At 41.6% G+C, this 17,476-nt stretch overlaps 3 protein-coding genes across 37 annotated transcripts in view; 2 read left to right on the top strand and 1 right to left on the bottom strand.

The window, feature by feature from the left end:
* LOC127962387 (histone H2B) overlaps positions 1-17,476 on the top strand; it is a 966,021-nt gene that overhangs the window by 567,908 nt on the left and 380,637 nt on the right. The window lies entirely within an intron of this gene.
* The window catches only part of LOC127962369 (histone H3-like), a 931,300-nt gene that overhangs the window by 534,635 nt on the left and 379,189 nt on the right, over positions 1-17,476 (top strand). The window lies entirely within an intron of this gene.
* LOC127962334 (receptor-type tyrosine-protein phosphatase delta-like) overlaps positions 1-17,476 on the bottom strand; it is a 398,656-nt gene that overhangs the window by 303,690 nt on the left and 77,490 nt on the right. The gene's annotated exons all lie outside the window — the stretch shown is intronic.

Raw genomic sequence — 17,476 nt, 5'->3', positions numbered from 1 at the left:
GTAACCTCCAAACAAACACCTGCAGAGAACGCCAGCATGCGTCCGGATTTTCACACGGGATACATCAAACAAAAGCAAGATCCGTGTAACACACACACACACACACACACACACACATACACATGAACACACACACTGACAGACACACACACAAACACTTTACTGAGCATTCATCAACAACCATTCATTGAAACAACTAAAATTAAGTGATGGATGATTTGCTATCAAACTGTCATACAAACTTAAATAGTTATTTCATAATATTTCATAAATAAAAAACCCGTACAGGCAGAACAATCTAGAAATGATCCTGTATACTCTTACTGATTACTGATTAACTTTTCTAAAAATCACTTATTAATCTAATTAATGTCTCAGGTTACGAATGTAACCATGGTTCCCTGAGTAGGGAACGAGACACTGCGTCCTCTAGGGGGCGCTATGGGGAAAAGCTTGTCGTGACCCGTGTCTGAAGAATACATTGAAAAAACACCAACTTGTTGGTCGGCTACAGCCTCTGACATCACTACCGGTGCAACTATAAACAGGCACCAGGAGAACAAGTCATTCACTTCTTCATCTGAAGCTTGCATCCGAAGCATGGCAGGGAGCTAGAGCATGCAGTGTTTCGTTCCTTACTCAGGGAACCATGGTTATATTCATAACCTGAGACGTTCCCTTTCAAAGGAACTTCTAACTGCGTCCTCTAGGGGGCACTATGGGGAACGGTATACCCCTGCCACCATGCTGAGGGGAGTGCAGGCCAGGATCATCGTGAGCACTAAGTACCAACTCTACCATTTCTATGGGAGTTGCCCCTGGGAAGTTTAGACAGCTGTCTGTGACAGTACCCCTTACAGTCAAAGGCCTAAGCTACATACCCAACTTAATTGTTAGGGCCCCGGCCCAGGGTAGACCTGAAAGCTTGGAATCAGGAATGATTCCTTTAAAGGGATACAGCCAGTCTTGCCTGTCACACAGGGGCTTACCGCTAGCTTTCACATAAGCTTGCTGAAAGAGCTGTATCAACAATACCCTGTTTAAATAGGTATCCGTGGATACATAGGTGGAGTAGCGTCCCAGATGAACAGGGCTTTTATCAACTCAAGAAATGGCACGAAGCAACCTCGTGAAGCCCTCACCATATAGGATTTAAGAAAGATTGCAGAATACTAGTGTGCAAACTTACTACAGTGTGGATTTCATAAAGTGTGCAAAGACTTCACTTGCCCACTTACCATAGCATGGATTTTCAAATACTGTTCTAAGGAGGGGCTCTTGTCACACTCTGATAGAGCAGCTCATAGATGGAATGGTGTATCTCAAAACAGTATGTTTGAGAGTCATCAACTCGATCAGTGGAAACAATACTGAAGCACTCTGGGAAAAAAACAGAGAACTCAGTCTCATATGAGAGAACTCCGAGCTCAGAGTAGCGCACTCATGGGCGACCCTTCTTAGAGAAAGGGGAGCGCTGCTAAATTACCACGAGAATCACCCAGATAGCCCTCATATGGAGGGAAGCAATGCTTGAAGTGTATAAACAAATACACACTGGATGAATGGAGCCCAAGGAACCACGGTCTAATCATCTCAAGAAAGGGAACGTAGCGGAGCGTGTAACCTTTACCGTACAGGATTTCAGAAACTGCCTTGCATGCACCCCTCAGGGTGACCTGGCCGGACATCCATGAAATTCCCTGCAGTGCTGTGCCAGGCCTGATGATCACGAAGGCTCCCGCAGGAACCTGTGATCTCAGCCGCCTAATACCAGAATATGAAGCCAGATGGCTGCTGCTGGTGAGTGTTTAACACTGTAACTGAGCACTGCAAAGGAAAGTCACAGAATTTATTAGTAGACACAACCACCAGCAATTTAATACACATAAGTATACACAGAGAGGGTTACATTTACTCACCCACCCTCCTGCACTGGAACACCTGCTCAAGGGGTGCCTCCTTTTAGTCTGGAGTAAGGTGGTTGCTATGAACATAAAACCAGCCAAAAACATTATAGGTCCAGAATAGGAGACTGTTATGCGAGAGGTTTCTACCTAACCCCGATAAGGTGGACAACTGGTGGTAACAGGGGAATTAGGAGGGGGAGGATAAAAGCAGAAGTCCAAAATCCCCAAAGGGAACAAGTAGATACCTCTGTATCATTCTGATACAGACGAGAACACAACCTCATCTAGATCTCATCCCTTAGGTTCTGCTTATCTCACCTTGACCCACGATTCCTCTTTCCACTGCCCGCAGGTGGGGGAGGAGTGCAAGTCACAACACTAGCCTTCTGTGCCCGTATTTGGCCAGGATCCCAATGTCGATTGGGCTCAGACCTGGACCTTTGTGGAACGGAGGATCTGAAAGTAGCAGAGCACGCCTTCGTCTCCCCGAAGTTCTCGATCACCATGTCAACGGAAATACTGAATAGTTCAGAAGGCAAAACCTGAGTATCAAGAAGAAAGCCTTTTCTTTCTTCCTGATGTTTGCCAGGGGCATTTATTTATTATTTATTTTTTTATTTTTTTTGTGGCCTCACAGCGTCACCTTGTTAGCGCACTCTCATGGCAAGTCCAACTTTGCCATCACACAATCCATAACCTCCAACAGCTTTACATATGCAGGGCAGGAGGATTGAGAAGGCTCAGCCTCAGCTTCTTCACCATCCTCAAATATCTCCTGCTTTTCCTGGGTAAAAACCCAGCAGAGCACTAACCTCAGTATCAGATAGTGTTAAAAATATAACATCATCCTTCTGAGGTTCTCTCTCGTCTGCCACCATTACGAGCATGAAAAGGAAAGTCCCTCTTTAAACCATTCAGACAGATCCACCTGTATTCTCACAAGCTCATTCTCCTCTGTGCCTCAGCAGTGGCAGGTCCTGAACCGGGGGAAGCAGATGGCTGCCTTTTTTCCTTTTTTTTTTTTTTTCTCGGAAGAGAGACGAACGAGAGCGGAGCTTTTTTTATTGAAAAAATTTTCACAATGCACACAGATTGCCTCCTCAAAGACATCGCGTGCGTGCTCTTCATCAAAATAAATGAGGCAAAGATTGCGTGTGTCAACGGGTGTCAAATAACACCGACATGGATGCACACATTGTCTAAACGCTTGCTAGTACTCGCCATGATGTACAGAGAAAAGAGTGCCTGTTTATAGTCACGCCGGTAGTGACATCAGAGGCTGTCGCCGGCCAACAAGTTGGTGTTTTTTCAATGTATGCTTCAGACACGGGTCACGACGAGGTGTTCCCCATAGCACCCCCTAGAGGACACTGTTCAAAGTTCCCTTGAAAGGAAACCTGTTAATCTCCCCGAACTGTAATCCAAACAGTCTTTACATTTATTATGAATATACAGTATTTATAATTAATTATGTTAATCTCTGATCTAACATTAAATCAGTATGATTAACAGTTCTAAGTTTTGCAAAGTCTGGACAGTTTTACTTGAAATCCTATTCCATCCAGTTCAAATAACAATGATCTTTGTTCAGTTAGATTATTTAAATACTTATACTAATATAGCTAGCCTAGAATAAAAAACGTAGAAGCCATTCCTGCACTGAAAGTAACTTGAAAAGCAAACACATGAGCTACACAAACAGATACAGACACACTACTTGGAAAAATAATAGTAATACTAAAATCAAACTTTGTGCAGAGCGGACAGGAGATATGAGATCAGAGAGAATATATTATTATAGCAATTATCAAATCAGGAAGTAATCTGAGCTCTGAGTGAAATTTTTCACATGAGCAGCTTGTGATCTGGTGTTTTTAGTGTCTCAGAGCGACTCGCTTCACATTATAATACATATTTCAAATTGGTTTTTAGCCTAAATTAAACCTCAATGATTTATCACTTTAAATGTTATCTAAATATTAGTATTGTAATGTTACTTTTGTTCTGTAAAAGAACATGATTATTATTATTATTATTATTATTATTATTATTATTATTATTATTATTATTACTATTATTATGTATTCAGTGCAACTGTAATGTGATTATTGAAGTCAACGTATTACTTCAGAGCAATAATCTGATAGATGTCAGGTTACTCTCAGCTCTGTTTAGAGACGAGTCTCATCTAGAGTCGCTTAAACACATCTCTGCTCTTATTGTGTTTCAATTAGCATGTGACAGGAGCATTCCCTCAGCACATGTTTCACTTTAACCTGACCAGCGGACCGTTAACTAAACCAGCTGCCTTTAACACTATAGAGCCAAGATGGCTGCTGGACCGAGTCCAAACCACAATAAACATAACGAGAGAGAGAGAGAGAGAGAGAGAGAGAGAGAGGGAGACATAATAAATAGACAATTTCAAGTCTAATATTCTGCTGGTGTTCATTTGCATCATGTTTGAAATCGCTCTGAACTTCATAAACACAGTAAGAAATGGATCAAAAATTAATGCAGCAGAGACGCCGAAATCCTGCCGTAACTCCCTGAGCTTAGCATTTATATGACACATTATCCAAATGAGATGAGGTAAACATAACGATTATATTTCCCCTTTCAGAACTGCTGGAAAAACACGTAAGCAAAAAGAATCAGCTCGAAATTCAAGACAGACTATAAGCTTTAATAATCGACTGTGGAGAAAAAGGGCTGTGATTCACTGACTCACTTCTGCTGTTCAGTTCACCTGTGTGTGTGTGTGTGTGTGTGTGTGTGTGTGATCCAGCTATACTTCTGGGGATGAAATTGGAAAAACTTGCCTCATTAAAAACTAACTCAAATAACAACTTTTCCTCAAAAGCAAAAATGGCCCAAAGAGACTCAATAATGTCCTTATTCACTTGTGAAGGGCCAAAGGCTGTGAGCAGAGGAACAATAAAAGTGTTCAGTCATCACTGCCATATGATTTACTACTAATTAACACACCACTCAACTCAGTCACAGTATTTGACAAAACAGATTTACTTTTAAAGTTACTTCATAAAAAAAAAAAGAAGAAGAAAAAATGCCAGTTTGTCATTTTAATTTAAAATACAATTCTCCCAAAATGCTATTTTCACTCTGTGGGTTTGTTCTGGAATGCCTTCTCTTATCAAATCCATTTATATTCCACTCTGTCCTCAACACTGTTATGTAACTATTATAAGTTTTTTTTGCGTGTGTTTTCACATTCTGCACACTCAAAAACAAAATATTTAGGAATGTGACACTGCACATGTTTTGAAAGAAAAATGCCATGAGTTTGTTTATTATTATTATTGTTGTTGTTATTATTTTACAAATACAAATCCCACATCATTATTTATCGTAATATGTGATTTATTACAAAAACTGAAACAGATCCATGTTATTGGTAGGTCTTGGATCATGGTATATCAGGGATCTAATTGCAGCACTTTAATAATATTGATGAAAATCAACAGAGAAACAAATGTAATGGTAAGTTAAAACAAGACAAGAAACTGAACAAACTGAGGACAAAATCTGTACGGGGGATAACGAAGCTGAATTGATAAACTGACTTTGAAAAATTGAGTGTTTGTTATTATCCTCAGGCATTAGCGCCAAAATATATTCCTGTTTAATACTGTAAAGCTGCTTTGACACAAGCTGTATTGAATAAAGCGCTATATAAATAAGGTGACTTGACTTGAGACTAGGAACAGACATAACAGGTAACAGTGACCACAAATGAGTAGTTGGAATTAAAAAAGCAAAACATGGTAAAACAAAACTGTGATAGTGCATCCCAATCCCAGCAGGTGCTTTCGACACTTGAACAGTGGAAAAGAGGAGTAGGAATGGGGGAGTGGGGAGTGAAGGAGGCTAGGACCCCCAGCTGGAACAGTCCACTGATGTGATATTGGTATAAAAGAGCACGGACGAGCCAGTGATGGATGAGCTAATGGAGGAATGAGCCAGAGTGGAACCACCTCAGACTGAGCTGGAGTTAGGAGAAATGGAGCACCATACTTAATCAAGGAGCCGGAGACCCAGGGTGACACAGAAGGTCGGGATAACCAAGGAGGAGCTGCAAGCTTGACAGACCGAGGCAAACCGAGAGGCTCAGAATAGTGCAGTAGAGCCCCGTGAAGCAGAAAGGATTGGAGGGCTAAAGCACAGCCCATAGCAAAACCAGAAGCTGAAGGGATGAGAGATCCCAGCAGAGACTGTGGGATGACAGTCCATAAGGGAGACAAGGAAGTGTGGTGCCAAGGTGGAAAGGATGGGTCAACAAACCGAGGTGAAATGCAGGGCTCAGAGGACTGAGGTGGAGCCGAGGGAACTGAGCACCTGGGATGAGCTGTGGACTGGGAAGCCCAAAGAGAAGCTGAGGAGCTCAACGTAGCCAGCGAGGAGCCATGGTGATGGATGGTACCAGCGAGGACGACGGGGTCTGGATGCCTTCTTGGGTTAAGATGAGGCAGTGTGGGAACGAAATTGAGCCAGCTGTGATGAAAGAACTTGACAGCTAGACAGGACCAGCTTGGAGGCTGGATGGGACCAGAAGAAGAACTCCGGATGGTATGTGAATAGCCAGACGGGGCCAATAGAGGAGGAAGAGGCTTGAGGACAGGGACGAGGGTGGGAATCTGCTCTGGGAGGGTCATCAAGGCAGGCTCTGGCTCCCTCTTCAGCTTGGGCTCTGGTTTCAAGTCTATGATGGGCATGGGCTCAGGGATGTAATGATATTACCAATATCATTATATCATGATAGCAAAACTGTCTTGATAGTATTGCAGTCACATGACAATATGAAACAATAGGTCTTCCAAGCAAAAAGTGTAGTTTTTAAAATAAGTCGCACTGCAGTATAAATGTTCACTGCTCTGGGTGTGTGTGCACTTTGGATGGGTTAAATGTAAAAGCATAAATTCTGAGTATGGGACACCATACTTGGCTTTGTGTCTCATCACTAAATTTTCAGTTATATCACATTGCAACTGTTTTATAATATATAGCTGTGAAGAGTGGAGCGAGGCAGAGAGCCGTGGGAACGGAGCGAGGGCTGGAGTGATTTGGAAATGAGTGACACCTGCTCCACTCACCGGTCTCGCGTCCCACAGAGGAAATCAGAAGGATACAAAAGAGGAGCGACGACAGTGAAGGACGAGAGAGGACCAGGCCTGGACTTTATTTTGTGTTTGGTTTTTATTTGTGCGCGACAGTCATCCGCGATGGGCTGCCGTGCTGTTTTGTGTTTATTTTATTATTAAAGCTTCAGTTTGATTGTCCGCCGGTTCCTGCCTCCTTTTTCCCGTAATTATGGAGTTTGAATATGGTTACAATAGCTATTAATGGAATTTTTGTTGTTATTAGGGGCCAAGTACCGAAGATTTATTTTTTATTATTATTATTATTCATCTTCTTCTTCCGCCACAAGTCTATGGCAGCCGTAGAACCGCTTGTGGGAAAGCTGTGAAATTTGGCACACTGATAGAGGACAGGGTCGACATTAACCATTGCATATTTAAATTAAACTCAGACTCTCTAGTGCCACCACCGTCCAAAGAATTCACTCATGTATATGCTAATAACTTTTGAACCATTATACCATTCATTTTCACCAAATTTGACTCAGGTCATCTTCAGACCAAGCTGGCAAAACACTATGGATTTTGTGACGATGATTGAAATTGTTTTCATTTAGCGCATCAACAAATTTGATGGAAAGATGCCAAAATGCATCTGAGGCTGTAGTATGATACATGTAATGAGTTCACTGCATTATGTATTTGCACCAAACTTTGAATGTGCATTTGGTCTGTTGCTCCATGCCATGCTTAGATCCTCAATTTGCTTCTGGAGTGCTTGGACCCTAATTGCTGTTTGCAGCTATATTTATTATTATTATTATTATTATATTCTAATTTATTTTGGCTTCCTGAAACACCAGTGTGAATGTAATTTTGAGTGAGACAGTAAATCACAAATAAAAGGGCGGTTCCCCTGATCGAGGAGGCAATCTGTCCTCCAACCAATACACTCGTTCAGGTCGTTTGTCCAAATCCCTGAAATACGACCAATCAGAGCGTATACTACAATTGCGCCCCTATCGGCAAAACGTCATTTTCATATTAATGTTTTGTACTCTTTTATTTGCTCTCTGGTTTGCGTTTCGTGTAGCTCAGTTCGTAGGTTATTGTGTTATACCTTGACATGTAATCATGCTATCATGGGTTTGATCCCAGGGAACGGACGTGCACGAACATGTATTCTTAATACAATTTAGCATGATTTCTGTGAGGGTTAGCTTTAGGGGAGGGGTTAGGTGTGGTCATTTGAAATATGTAGGAAATACTGTGAGATCGGTGTAAAAAGCCCACACATTGCGTTTAAATAAATGTGCGTTTTGATTGGTTATGATGTTATACGTCATTTCATGACGACAGATGCAATACGATACTGTTATTATTTTTACGCCTGCTAGAGGAAAAAAAAAAAGGAATGAATTAAACCTTCATATTTATTGGTCACTAAACCTTGTATTGTCCTGTAAACCTATGTACATAATATTTATAGTCCAGTACTTTGGGCCAAAGGTAGGAAAGTACAGCAAAGCCTTTGACTTTGTTTTCAATTGAATAAAACACTTTTTGCAAAAACAGGTAATTCTATATGTAACACAAAAATCTAACAGTAATTAATATTATGTCAAAGGTGTTTGCAAATGTTTGTTTTTTGAGATCATGGAATGAAGTGTTTAATTTAGCAAGAGATGTGAGGTATATGTTTGTGTGCAGTTCTTTGATTTGCATGTAAGAGGGAAAGGTTTGAAAATGTAAGCAGTTGAAAAAAAAAAATACTGTAATAATATTACCATATCTTTCCTATGATGGATAATGGAGACTCCACAATGATTTATGTTTGGATGTGTGAAACTAAGCAGTTCCTTTAAGCAGCTTGATTAATAATTGATCATGTCTAATCAATGACTGGACACACTGGAGCCACTAGAGAAAATCACTGACTCCAACCCGTGTGTGTGTGTGTGTGTGTGTGTGTGTGTGTGTGTGTGTGTGTTTGTGTGTGTGTGCAATACAAGTGTGTACTAATACATCAAAATTCTCTTTTAGTGTTGCATGTTACAAGAGCATATTAATCAAGAATGTCTTTTTTTCTGTTTAATTAACATCACAGTCACATTTCTTTTAGTCACCAAAACATTCAGCTACTGGCGTCAAACAGTTCATGACATCCATCAAACCAACACACACACACACACACACACACACATTTGTTTTTGTGTAAAGTGTGTTCATCCCATAGGTGTAATTGTTTTTATACTGTAGAAACTGTATATTCTATGGTCCTTCACCAACCCTACACCTAACCCTAACCCTCACAGGAAACTTTTTGCATTTTTACTTTCTCAAAAAAACTCATTCTGTATGATTTATAAGCGTTTTGAAAAATGGGGACATGGCTTATGTCCTCATAAGTCACCCTCTCCTTGTAATACCTGTGTCATACCCATGTCATTATACAGAGTTGTGTCCTGATATGTCAAAAAACATGCACCCCCCCCCCCCACACACACACACGCACACACACACACACACACACACACACACACACATACCTACTTAACCACAATGTGAGGACGTATGACTGGAAACCCTACCTTTAGGGACACCCCTTTCTGAAAGGTCTAGAGACTAAAGAAAGATATGACTGCACTTCTGGAGAAGCTGTCATCACAAATATCACTTGATTTTATCAATAAAAGCCTTCCTTAAAGACCTGACATTTTACCTTCACTTTAGGGACATTATTTTATATGTCGCTTTTGGGGACATTAAACACAAACTCTGATCAAGTCATACTTTGAGGACCATGGTGATACACAAACTCTGGTTAAGGTATACTTTCAGGACATTGTTGAGATGGTATATATTATTTATCCTAAGAAGACAGAAGTAGAATATTACAATTCAAAGTTCCAATACTGGACAGTGAAATCAAGCTAGTGCAAAGATACAGGTGTGAGAGAGTAAACTGGGTTTCTTCTTTTCAGCAAGATCACTGTAAATGGGTAGCCTACATGTTTTGTCTGATTTGTAGCTTGAGATCAAGTGCCTTTGGCTGCTCAGTTGGGGAATGACAATTAACATTCAGAAATATTATTGACTTGACTGATTGACAATCAGAAGCAAAAGATGAACAGAATTGAGATGAATAATAACACTATTTTCTTTAATTTCAACTGCAAAACAGCTCTACATTAGTCATTTCATAATTGTTGACATTTGCAAGTTATTTTATTTGTGTGAAGCTCCTTTGAAACCATCTGTATTGTATCATGCGCTATAGAAATAAAACGGACTTCACTTCATGGCAGAGAACCTTTCACTGACCGAATCTGCATCCCTCTAGTTAATTTAGCATCGACTGTAAACTAATCATTATCACAAAAACATCTTAAGGAGTTTTCCTCACCAGAGTCATCTTTGGCTACACACTGGGGTTTTAAGACATTAGGCATGTTCCTCTGTAAAGTGTAGTAATTGTCAAAAAAACTCTATACAAATAAAAATAGTGATACACACTCCGATTAAATGACCCTTTGGGGACTCTAGCGACACACACACACTCCGATTAAATGACCCTTTGGGGACTCTAGCGACACACACACACTCCGATTAAATGACCCTTTGGGGACTCTAGCGACACACACACACTCCGATTAAATGACCCTTTGGGGACTCCAGCGACACACACACACTCCGATTAAATGACCCTTTGGGGACTCTAGCGACACACACACTCCGATTAAATGACTCTTTGGGGACTCGAGTGACACACACATTCCGATTAAATGACTCTTTGGGGACTCGAGTGACACACACACTCCGATTAAATGACTCTTTGGGGACTCGAGTGACACACACATTCCGATTAAATGACTCTTTGGGGACTCGAGTGACACACACACTCCGATTAAATGACTCTTTGGGGACTCGAGTGACACACACACTCCGATTAAATGACTCTTTGGGGACTCGAGTGACACACACACTCCGATTTAATGACTCTTTGGGGACTCTGATTAAATGACTCTTTAATATTAACAGTCTTGGACACATTGTGTTGAAAGTGCACATTGCAGTTAATGACAGAACAACAATGAAAAATCAATTAACTTGGAGGTGGGAATGATTCTCAGGGCCCAACTATCCTCTGTACTTCCTCCATCCACCCTTCTTCAAAATCTCTCTACTTCCTCCTTTACATTCTCTCCTCCCTCTTTAACTCTACTCCTCCCTCTTCACTCCTCCCTCTCTTTATCCTCTTTAACTCTACTCCTCACTCTTTTTACCCGCTTTACTCCTCCCTCTCTTTATCCTTTTTACATTTACTGCCTCTATTCATCCCTTATATTAGCTGTGCTGGACATGGGCTGTGGCTGGATGTAACCGATTGGTGAGAGTTGCCGTGTGCAGACGAGAGAAGCTGAAAACTGAGATGTGATGTCAGACACTTTCTGCTTCCTGTAGTGTTGCTCATGCTAAGTTTGCATACTTTACTACAGCTGAAGTGGAATAAACGCATTATTTTCCAAATACAGATAATTCAGAGACATTTTCATTCAATACATGCACTAATGTTTGTACAAGAATAAAGTTCAAAATAAGCCTAAATACCAGTGAAGTGGGGTCTATCGCAACTACATGAAAAGAGCTTTTACTGTTATAAAGAACAGATGTGATCCTTAGTGGAACTGAAGGTGTGAGAAGAAAAATGAAACACACGTGATCATTGTCAAGCAGTGTACTCTGCCAATCGTGGATTAGCTGTGTCATCATCAGAGCTCGTGAGTCGCTCTAGAGAATCTGCTCTATCGGAGTCCTCCTGCTCTCCAATCACTCTAGTTGTACTCTGTTGCCTTATGGCACAGTCACGGGCGTCGCTGTCTGAAGTCAGACACAAGTTCTAACCGTCAAGAACTGCTCAAGTCCAACAAGCCTAATGCTCTCCTCCCCTCCCTCTTTACGTCCCCTTTACATTCTCTCCTCCCTCTTTACATTCTCTCCTCCCTCTTTACGTCCCCTTTACATTCTCTCCTCCCTCTTTACATTCTCTCCTCCCTCTTTACGTCCCCCTTACATTCTCTCCTCCCTCTTTACATTCTCTCCTCCCTCTTTACGTCCCCCTTACATTCTCTCCTCCCTCTTTACATTCTCTCCTCCCTCTTTACGTCCCCCTTACATTCTCTCCTCCCTCTTTAAATTCTCTCCTCCCTCTTTACGTCCCCTTTACATTCTCTCCTCCCTCTTTACGTCCCCTTTACATTCTCTCCTCCCTCTTTACGTCCCTCTTACATTCTCTCCTCCCTCTTACATTCACTCCTCCCTCTTTACGTCCCCTTTACATTCTCTCCTCCCTCTTTACGTCCCCTTTACATTCTCTCCTCCCTCTTTACATTCTCTCCTCCCTCTTTACGTCCCCGTTACATTCTCTCCTCCCTCTTTACGTCCCCTTTACATTCTCTCCTCCCTCTTTACGTCCCCGTTACATTCTCTCCTCCCTCTTTACGTCCCCTTTACATTCTCTCCTCCCTCTTTATGTCCCGTTACAATCTCTCCTCCCTCTTTACATTCTCTCCTGCCTCTTTACGTCCCCTTTACATTCTCTCCTCCCTCTTTACATTCTCTCCTCCCTCTTTACGTCCCAGTTACATTCTCTCCTCCCTCTTTACATTCTCTCCTCCCTCTTTACGTCCCCGTTACATTCTCTCCTCCCTCTTTACGTCCCCTTTACATTCTCTCCTCCCTCTTTACATTCTCTCCTCCCTCTTTACGTCCCAGTTACATTCTCTCCTCCCTCTTTACGTCCCCTTTACATTCTCTCCTCCCTCTTTACGTCCCCTTTACATTCTCTCCTCCCTCTTTACGTCCCCTTTACATTCTCTCCTCCCTCTTTACGTCCCCTTTACATTCTCTCCTCCCTCTTTACGTCCCAGTTACATTCTCTCCTCCCTCTTTACGTCCCAGTTACATTCTCTCCTCCCTCTTTACATACTCTCCTCCCTCTTTACGTCCCCTTTACATTCTCTCCTCCCTCTTTACGTCCCAGTTACATTCTCTCCTCCCTCTTTACGTCCCCTTTACATTCTCTCCTCCCTCTTTACGTCCCAGTTACATTCTCTCCTCCCTCTTTACGTCCCAGTTACATTCTCTCCTCCCTCTTTACGTCCCCTTTACATTCTCTCCTCCCTCTTTACGTCCCCTTTACATTCTCTCCTCCCTCTTTACGTCCCCGTTACATTCTCTCCTCCCTCTTTACGTCCCAGTTACATTCTCTCCTCCCTCTTTACGTCCCCTTTACATTCTCTCCTCCCTCTTTACATTCTCTCCTCCCTCTTTACGTCCCCTTTACATTCTCTCCTCCCTCTTTACATTCTCTCCTCCCTCTTTACGTCCCCTTTACATTCTCTCCTCCCTCTTTACGTCCCAGTTACATTCTCTCCTCCCTCTTTACGTCCCCTTTACATTCTCTCCTCCCTCTTTACGTCCCCTTTACATTCTCTCCTCCCTCTTTACGTCCCAGTTACATTCTCTCCTCCCTCTTTACGTCCCCTTTACATTCTCTCCTCCCTCTTTACGTCCCCTTTACATTCTCTCCTCCCTCTTTACGTCCCCGTTACATTCTCTCCTCCCTCTTTACGTCCCAGTTACATTCTCTCCTCCCTCTTTACGTCCCCTTTACATTCTCTCCTCCCTCTTTACATTCTCTCCTCCCTCTTTACGTCCCCTTTACATTCTCTCCTCCCTCTTTACGTCCCAGTTACATTCTCTCCTCCCTCTTTACGTCCCCTTTACATTCTCTCCTCCCTCTTTACGTCCCCTTTACATTCTCTCCTCCCTCTTTACGTCCCAGTTACATTCTCTCCTCCCTCTTTACGTCCCCTTTACATTCTCTCCTCCCTCTTTACGTCCCCTTTACATTCTCTCCTCCCTCTTTACGTCCCCGTTACATTCTCTCCTCCCTCTTTACGTCCCCGTTACATTCTCTCCTCCCTCTTTACGTCCCCGTTACAATCTCTCCTCCCTCTTTACATTCTCTCCTCCCTCTTTACGTCCCCGTTACAATCTCTCCTCCCTCTTTACATTCTCTCCTCCCTCTTTACGTCCCCTTTACATTCTCTCCTCCCTCTTTACGTCCCAGTTACATTCTCTCCTCCCTCTTTACGTCCTCTTTACATTATCTCCTCCCTCTTTACGTCCCCTTTACATGCTCTTCTACTTTACGTCCTTTAACGTCCCCCTTTACATTCTCTCTTCCCGCTTTACGTTTGTATTTAGGCTTATGTTGAACTTTATTCTTGTACAAACAGACACTGTATCAAGCAGTGCATGTATTGAATGAAAATGTCTCCGAAATATCTGTGTATTTGGAAAATAATGCATTTTTTCTACTTCAGCTGTGGTAAAGTATGCAAACAGCGCGAGCGTCTCTTAATTTTAATGTCTACACCTTTATCTTAATTTCTTTTAATTTAGCTCCATTTCTTACTAAAAGAGCATAATGTGCAAAGTGTTGAAGTGTTTGTGCCTCCCTACAAACCACCCTTTCTTTTAGGAGTCGTGATCCTGTTCCGCACATAATTTTTCACACCAGTCCATGTTCGCTGCTTCAAAGCTTCTGGCTCTGCATCACTACGGGAAGCAGAAAGTGTCTGACATCACATCTCAGTTTTCAGCTTCTCTAGTCTGCACACAGCAACTCTCACCAATCCGTTACATCCAGCCACAGCCCATGTCCAGCACAGCTATTCACTCTTCCCTTTTTTATCATCTTTACATTCTCCCCTCCCTCTATGACAGAAATATCAAAAAGTTTAACATGACATTTCATCCAACTATATTGTAACTGAACAAAGAAAATTGACTCTTACTATCCTCTACTTCTTCATTAGCCTTCTTATACTCTAACGTTTCACTTTATATTCTGTTTCATTCCATCCACAAAATATTTCTACACCTTTATCCTCATTTCTTTTAATTTAGCTCCATTTCCTACAAAAAGAGCATAATGTGCAAAGTGTTGAAGTGTTTGTCCCTCCCTACAAACCACCCTTTCTTTTAGGAGTCGTGATCCTGTTCCGCACATAATTTTTCACACCAGTCCATGTTCGCTGCTTCAAAGCTTCTGGCTCTGCGTGAATGCATCTTTCACAGTCTTGCTTACCAGGAACTTTGCATGTCTTGATGAAACTCATCATGTGTCTCTCTACTGCTTTTACCTCACTGTCCTCCCATTTCTTTTTTGGAGCATTTGAAGAACCTATGAAATAATTAAAAAGTAAATTCTCATTACACATTCTCATTACAACTAAATCGGTGAGTAAAGAGCAAATCAAGACTGTGTTCCCAATGCATAATTTTTTTTTGAATTTGTCTGGATATTGCTGCATGGAGCCAATTCATGTTTATTTGATTATTGTTGTTTGTGCAATGTAGAGATTTTTCTTACCTTGATCCTCCTGTGAAACAGCTTGTTCAGATTGAACAGGTTGATCAGTCTGTACTGGTGCTGGTGCTGTCGTCTGAGATAGGTCACTGGAATCCTCCTCATCACTTGACATGGAATCACCTTGGGCCTCAAGTTGCTCTTAATAATTAATTAACGAAAAATGAACACTTTATTGCTTATACCTAGTATCTCTGACATGAATATATACATTGTTTTGCAAATATGTACAGCACAGATACACACAGAGCATGTATACTCATACCATTTGGGTCGATTTCAATGTCATCAAGTTTCTTTCCTTTGTAGTCAGACAGTGTTCCTTTCTCCATGGCCATTAGGACTTTACTCATTTTTGCCAGCTGCAGTGTTCCCTCTGGTAACCAATAAAACTGTCTGTGGATTCGGATATCGTGACCAAGGAAATCAGCCAGTTGGTCTGCTTCATTCTCATTAAGGTTAAGAATTTTAGACATGGTTGCTATGTGTTTCCTGAGCCTAGTTGATGACAGTGCTTCAGGGTTCTTTATGCCACATTCGCAAGCAGCTTTGTTGATGCGCTCTCCTCCTCTGTAGGCAGGCGAGGATGATGAGGGCTGCACAGGCGAGGTTGAAGGTGACATGGGTGACTTGGACTTTGGAGTGGCTACAGAAAAAAAGAGACTGGCCGCCTGGCCCACACGAAAACAAGGATAAATATCTGAAGGGCCTTAAATGTAGTCACACAATGCTGATGTTGTTAACATTAACAATTTGAGAACAAAGTATAGTTTGCACGGTTTGATGTGATATGATAATTGATAAGCGATTGTTAGATTTAAAGGTGGGGTATGTAATTGTCTTTTTTGTCCATTTTTTCAAAATCACTTGAAATCCTATTCCTAACCCACTTACAGCCACTGAGTTAGAAGCACTGAAATGAAAAGTAAGCAATTTAATCATCTGTGGAACAGGCAGGACTCGAAAAACTCCAGCCAATCATTTCCAAAACTACCTAGAATCATTAGACAGTAACTGTGTCAATCAAACTGTCGTACCATACCCCCTCCCCATCGTGTCCATGTTCTTCGAATGGGTGGAGTCAAAGGAAAGAAGGTAAGACCATAGGAGTTGTGTATTTTCAAAATCTCCCGGCCGTTTTGCAAATCACATACCCCCACCTTTCATCAGCGCGATTTACTGCAATGCTTTTTTTCCCCTTAGTTGGTCAGAACAAAAGTGGATGTTACTTGTTCCAGTGTCATTTTCCGGTGAACATTCTTCTGTTGGTCATGACTCATACTTCCAAAAAGTATAATCGGTCATTGCAAATGACAGTATCCACACCGACGCGATGTGATTGACAGCAGCGCGTTCTCCTCAAAACATTGGATTCATTCGCGCTGTGCCGTGTCAAAGCACAACCCATGTAAAGTTGATAGTTCCACGAATGACTGCAATTGCAGATTTCGAACAGAAATGGCGACAAAGACGAAAAACTAGGACTGCAGCGTTAAATAATTTCTTGTTTGTTTTTTTTAATTGTGAGTACATAAATACATTTCAAATGACACGGGTACTTGATGAAGTCGATATGCACCTACAAATCAACTTAAACCAAACCATTCTATGGTTTGCCAGCAATAAAGATATTTTCTATTTGAACACCTGAGCAGCAGCTAATAGTGGTTTACTGTGTTGCGTGTTCATTATTTTGGGGGCGGAGCAATGAAGGGAGGGGTGTGTTTGTTTGGGTGTCGATTTCAAATATTAAGTGTTTCTCAGAAATCACTTATTGCATTTTTAACTAGCTGGCAGTAAACATCAGTAGATAGTTGCTGCATGTTTAAGATGGTTACCGTTTTATTCCTTGATGTTCTTGCTTTGCCTGACTGCTTATGAGGACCATTGCTGTTTACCTTGTCCAGTTCAGGAGAGGAAACAGAAGCTGCACAATGGGGCTAGATGTCAGAAAAGAAACCAGTGAATATCAAAATATCAGAATATTTGTAAAGGACAAAAAAACTTGTTAATGTTCATTCCTCTAGCTGTCC

This window comes from Carassius gibelio, chromosome B7 (genome assembly GCF_023724105.1).
Source record: "Carassius gibelio isolate Cgi1373 ecotype wild population from Czech Republic chromosome B7, carGib1.2-hapl.c, whole genome shotgun sequence".
In the NCBI taxonomy this organism is placed as follows: Eukaryota; Metazoa; Chordata; class Actinopteri; order Cypriniformes; family Cyprinidae; genus Carassius; species Carassius gibelio.
This window is presented reverse-complemented; position numbering and strand designations above follow the sequence as displayed.